The 6375-nt window shown below is 36.5% G+C and overlaps 1 pseudogene; it reads left to right on the top strand.

The window, feature by feature from the left end:
- Positions 1–295: 295 nt before the first annotated feature.
- LOC113891893 lies at positions 296–1562 on the top strand (annotated as a pseudogene).
- Positions 1563–6375: the final 4813 nt, after the last annotated feature.

The raw sequence follows: 6375 nt of genomic DNA, 5'->3' as shown, positions 1-6375 counted from the left end.
TAAAAAAAAATTTTTACTTAAAAGTCAGGAGTAGAGTTTGAAGTATGTGGAGCAGTGGAGCATTACTTTCAAGGGCACAGAACATAGTATAGCATAACTATTAGGTTGGTGCAAAAGTAATTGTGATTTTTGCACTGTTGAAATCTGCTATTTGATATTGGAATACATTCTTAAATAAATGTGGTTACATTATACATCATTTTAATGCATATTTATCACTTTATTTATTTTTTTTTTTGCTAATGACATTACTTGTTGCTTATTTTATATTTATTTTAGACTATGGAAATTGTTAGACAAAAAGCAAGTTAAAACAGTTTTCTTATTTGAGTTCAAAATAAGTCATAAAGCGGTAGAGACAACTCACAACATTAACAATGCATTTGGCCCAGGACCTGCGAATGAACTTACAGTGCAGTGGTGGTTCAAGAGGTGTTACAAAGGAGACAAGAGCCTTGGTGATGAGGAGCATAGTGACTGGCCATCAGAAATTGACAACTACCAATTGAGAGCAATCATTGAAGCTGATCCTCTTACAACTACATGAAAAATTCCCAAATAATTCAGAGTTGACCATTCTACAATCATAGCACATTTGAAGCAAATTATAAAGGTGAAAAAGCTCGGTAAGTGGGTGCCTAATGAGCTGACCACAAATCAAGAAAATTATCATTTTGAAGTGTCCTCTTCTCTTATTTTATGCAACAGCAACAAATCATTTCTTGATCAGATTGTGACATGTGATGAAAGGTGGGTTTTATATGAAATTAGTGATGATCAGCCCAGTGGTTAGACCAAGAAGAAGCTCCAAAGCACTTCCCAAAGCCAGACTTTCACCAAGGAAAGGTCATAGTTACTGTTGCGTGTCTGCTGCCAGTCTGTTCCACTGCTGCTGCTGCTGCTGCTTAGTCGCTTCAGTCGTGTTCGACTCTGTTCGACCCCATAGATGGCAGCCCACCAGGTTCCCCCGTCCCTAGGATTCTCCAGGCAAGAACACTGGAGTGGGTTGCCATTTCCTTCTCCAATGCATGAAAGTGAAAAGTGAAAGTGAAGTCGCTCAGTCGTGTCCGACTCTTAGCGACCCCATGGACTGCAGCCTACCAGGCTCCTCCGTCCATGGGATTTTCCAGGCAAGAGTACTGCCACTACAGTTTTCTAAATCCCCATGAAACCATTGCATCTTGGAAGTATGCTCAGCAAATTGATGACGTGCACCAAAAACTGCAATGCCTGCAGCGGACATTGATCAACAGAAAGGGACCTATTCTTCTCCATGACAATCCTCGACCACGTGTTGCCCAACCAGTGCTTCAAAAGTTGAACAGATTGGGTTACAAAGTTTTGTCTCATCCACCATGTTCACCTGACCTCTCGACTACCACTTCTTCAAGCTTCCCAACAGCTTTTTGCAGGGAAAACACTTCCACAATCAGCAGAATGTAGAAAATGCTTTCCAAGAGTACATCAAATCCCAAAGCATGGATTTTTATGTTACAGGAATAAGCAAATGCATGTCTCATTGGCAAAGATGTATTGATTGTAATGGTTCTTATTTTGATTAATAAAGATGTGTTTGAGCCTAGTTATAATGAATTAAAATTCATGGTCTGAAACCTCAATTAGGCTTGCACCAACCTAATACCTACCATTCTTACATTCAAAATTTGGCATGCATGTCCAGAATATTTGTACCATACTCAAAGCTGACAGTATCTCATAGTTGACTCTTTCATGGCTCCATATTTCTATAGTCTTGTTGGCCTTTTCCTTACCTGCTCTCTTCATCAACTCCAGCTGCTTCAGAATCCCAGGCAATATACTTCTCTTTATGAGCAGCTTTGGAAAGCTGTAGGTTATTCTAAATTTATTATGTAGAGAAACTTAGTTTTACTATAACAATCTGCAACACACCTCATTCTTGTAAGAGAGCCGAGGTCTATCTTTGCCTAACTAAACATGGCTTATAGAAGTAGTGCTCAGGAAAAGACAAATCCCTGCCTGAGTAATTCCGTCACTAGTCCTTAAACTGACAGTTTGTTTTTCACAGCTACAACTACAAGCATTCTTTTTTTGTCATTGATGTTTACGAGATAAAAATTGGTTCAAATAAAAGATGAAGCAAGAATTGCCTTGTATAATAAACACTATGTTCCAAAAGAAAGTACTATTTGTTTACGGAATTTAGAGTCAATTTGTTTTCCCAGGCCACATCAGCACAAAAGCATAAGTTATACAAAAGAAGTCATGCTTACAGCTGATCCAAAGACAAATTTTCTTCATCTTCTACTCCTGTCTCCTTTCCCTAGATGGTGATTAGACATAGAAGAATCTTTCAGTGCTTTGGGGATTGAATTTGTGCTGGCAGTTTTTCTTCCTTGCCTTTGTTCAAAATTTAGCTCACTTGCCTGTATGTGTAACAAGTTCCAGACCTGGGATCTGGCAGAAGTTTCTAAAACACATTCAGGAATGATATTACTATGAGACAGTCTCAGATTTACAGTCTATAGAACGTGTGGTTTTTCTTTTAATCTAGGTGTGTGCTCTGAGTAATTCTGCACCATTATGAATCCTTTAGGGGAAGCAATTACAGAATTTAAAGTTGGAAAAATATATGTGTTTAAGTATGCATTGATATAAGGTTAAATGAATATATATTCATTGCTTTTCATGATATAGCACTGTACAAATATAGTTCTTGTTTTAATGCTCAGTTCAGTTCACTCAGTCGTGTTCACCTCTTTGCAACACCACGGACTGCAGCACGCCAGGCTTCCCTGTCCATCACCAACTCCCAGAGCTTGCTCAAATTCATGTCCATGAGTTGGCGATGCCATCCAACCATCTCATCCTCTGTTTCAATGCTGAATAAGCACGATAAGAACAAAATGAAGAGGGATAAGATACTGTTCCTTGAAAGGATAATTCCAAGGGAAATTGGTAAATGTTCCTCAACATTTGATCTCTCAATTTTGTAATTTCCTGTTAGTGTGTTGCTTTAATTATTTAATATTTTTGAAATAGTTAAATTCACCACCAGCCAACTACACTGAAAATTCTCGTTCAGCCTCATTTAGACAATTGTGATATATTTTCCATTAACAAAAAATTTGTAGTCAGCATAGGTGTATATTTAATTTTTGTAAAATAGTGTATTTAAGCAAAATCAAGTTGAGTTACTTACTTTGCAAAACAACTTGATGAAAAAAGTTTCAAAAATATGCTTCCCAGCATTCCTTAAAAGATAAGTTTTTTTCTAATGATGGTAAATTTTTTTTCATATTTTTCTTCCTCAGCTAAAATGCAAAATTCACTTCCTCTCACCCAAGCAAGTGTTATTAAATTGACATTCAAATTTAAATTACAACACACTATTTATTTGTATATTAACTGAAAATTTTAAACCCCATTTATTTGGAAATGAACTTTATATTTTTCATTTAGATAGAGACTCTTTCTTGATTTAAAAAAAAAAAAAGGTATTGGAGTAGTCTGTCTCAAAACAAGAACATTATACTGCCTGGTCAAATATTTAGAAAGGAACAATAGTTAAGTAATTAGATATACGTGTCACTGTTTAAATTTAAATAGCAAAATTTTCTATATAATGTTTACTGTCATCTTATATAACTATGCTTATGTTGATTATATAATAAATTATTTATTGGCCTTATTCATAGTGACTTTATCATAATTGTTTCTTTTGTTGTATGATTAGGAGATTCAAAAGAGTTATCCCTATTATTAGAAATCTGGAATAGGAAGACTCTAACAATTTAGGTCAAGAAATGTGATGGCCTAAAACTTACATATAAAATATACACCTTAGTAAAATGTGAAATAAAAGTTCTGTTGTTTTTTTTTTATTTTCTACCTGGAAGTGATACTCATTTCAGCATCTGTAGACATATGAATAATAAGTATTGGGCATACAAAAATGGAATATATTATATTACTAAAAATTTTGCTATAAACTTTATCATCAGTTATTAACTGAAATTAAAATTCAAAGTCTGTTACAGCACATGTCATGGTTTTATTTAAAATTTGTTGAATAAATGATGGGCCTAGTGATTTTTCCAATTTACTCTCAGCAGATTTTATTTTCTTTTTTTTTTTTTTTTAAGAATAATATTATTATTTATTGATTAAATATTCCCTTTTCTAAACAAAATCTTACAAGGAACAACAATGAATAAAATGAAACATAAATTAGTGATCATCTGTTTCTCAAGTAGCAATAGAAAGATGAGGCTCTCTACGCACCTAACTTTTCCTTCACCATCTGTAGCTATTCATGAACAATATCAGGGACCCAGTAGGTCTTCAAGGAATACAATTCCAAAAATCACTTGCCAATTTTACTGATGTTATAGTGGCTTATATAAAACTAATATTCCTAAAAACAACAAATATGGACAAAGTACATTTTTTTTAAGTAAATGAAGGCACTAGAAAATGGCACTAAGCACACAGAAATTTGATGGAATTTGGTGCTTCAGAAAATGAACCTCTCTGGGTGAGGTCTACGGTTACATTTTTTTTTTTCCTGAGCATTACTCAGTCCAGCTTGTTCAGGGGAAACATTAAAGATCAAGTCAAAACTGTGGTATAATTGATTGGCGGTCTAGTGCCAGAGGACAGAGTTTGGGGTTGCCAGATGGCTACAAACTGAGGAGATGAACGCAGAAAATTAGGAACGTAGAAGCCCAAACGTAGAAGCCTGTAAATTTGCATTTAAGTCCCCTCATATCCTTGGCTGACCTTTTGACTAGCAAGAAAGACTACAAGAAATCCAGCAGGTACAAAAAGCAGTACAAAAAGTAGAAAGCATATGTTGAACGAGATTTCAGTTCCCAGTCACTGCAGGGAACTGGTATATACATAGTTTGAAATTTGAAATGTGCTAGGTTAGATGGGTTTCCTTTGAAACCAAGAGAGCACACACTCTCACACAGTTTTTAAAGAATTTTCCTAAAGACTAAGGCCAAAATTCAAACACTTTAACAAAGTATTAAGCCCAGCTTTTACAAGTTAATGGCATCAGTTGATAATTCAACTAAATGCCAAAAGATAAATGACTACTTCTCAGATCAATATAACAGAATCCAATATCTGTATAATATATCATTCACAGTGGTTAGTGTATACAGTTTAAAAGGATATTAAATGTACAAAGAATAGGAAAAAATGGATCTATAATTAAGATAAGAGGTGTTCAGTATACCCATAACATGAGACTACCTAGATAACAGAATTATCAGACTTGGAGTTTAAAACAGCTAGTACATATATTCAATGACTGGCTTAAAGGAAATTATTATTATAGTAAGTGAATCAGAGATCATTCTGTCATTTTTGAGACTGCACACAATTACTGCATTTCAGACTCTTGTTGACTATAAAGGCTACTCCATTTCTTCTAAGGGTTTCATGCTCACAGTAGTAGATACGATGGTCCTCTGAATTAAATTTGCCCATTCTAGTCCATTTAGTTCACTGATTCCTAAAATGTCTATGTTTACTCTTGTCATCTCCTGTTTGACCACTTCCAATTTACCTTGATTCATGGACCTAACATTCCAGGTTCCTATGCAGTATTGTTCTTTACAGCATGGGGCTTTATTTACATCACCAGTCATATCCACAACTGGGCATTGTTTTCACTTTGGTTCTGTCTCTTCATTCTTTCTGAAGTTATTTCTCCACTCTTCTCCAATAGCATATTGGGCACCTACTGACCAAGGGGGTTCATCTTTCAGTGTCCTATCCTTTTGCCTTTTCACACTGTTCATGGGGTTTTCAAGGCAAGAATTCTGAAGTGGTTTGCCATTGCCTTCTCCAGTGCACCACCTTTTGTCAGAACTCTCCACTATGACCACGTTGGGTGGCCCTACATGGCATGGCTCATAGTTTCATTGAGTTAGACATGATGTAGTCCATGTGATCAGTTTGATTAGTTTTCTGTGATTGTGGTTTTCATTCTGTCTGCCTTCTGGAAAAGGATAAGAGGCTTATGGAAGGTTCTTGATGGGAGAGACTGACTGTGGGGGAAACTGGGTCTTGTTCTGATGGGCAGGGCCATGCTGAGTAAATCTCCAATTCAATTTTCTGTTGATGGGCAGGGCTGGGTTCCTTCCCTGTTGTTTGACCTGAGACCAAACTATGGTGGAGGTAATGAAGATAATGGCGACCTCCTTCAAAATGTCCTGTGCATGCACTGCCACACTCAGTGCCCCAGCCCTGCAGCAGGCCACTGCCAACCCATGCCTCAGCCGGAGACTCCTGGACCCTCACAAACTCCACAACCCCTCACTGTTGGCTCACCTTTCCCCTCGCCCTGTTTGCATGCCTCAGCAACAGCACCCTGTTGAATCA

The sequence above is a fragment of the Bos indicus x Bos taurus genome, chromosome 4, assembly GCF_003369695.1.
Source record: "Bos indicus x Bos taurus breed Angus x Brahman F1 hybrid chromosome 4, Bos_hybrid_MaternalHap_v2.0, whole genome shotgun sequence".
Taxonomy (NCBI): Eukaryota; Metazoa; Chordata; class Mammalia; order Artiodactyla; family Bovidae; genus Bos; species Bos indicus x Bos taurus.
This window is presented reverse-complemented; position numbering and strand designations above follow the sequence as displayed.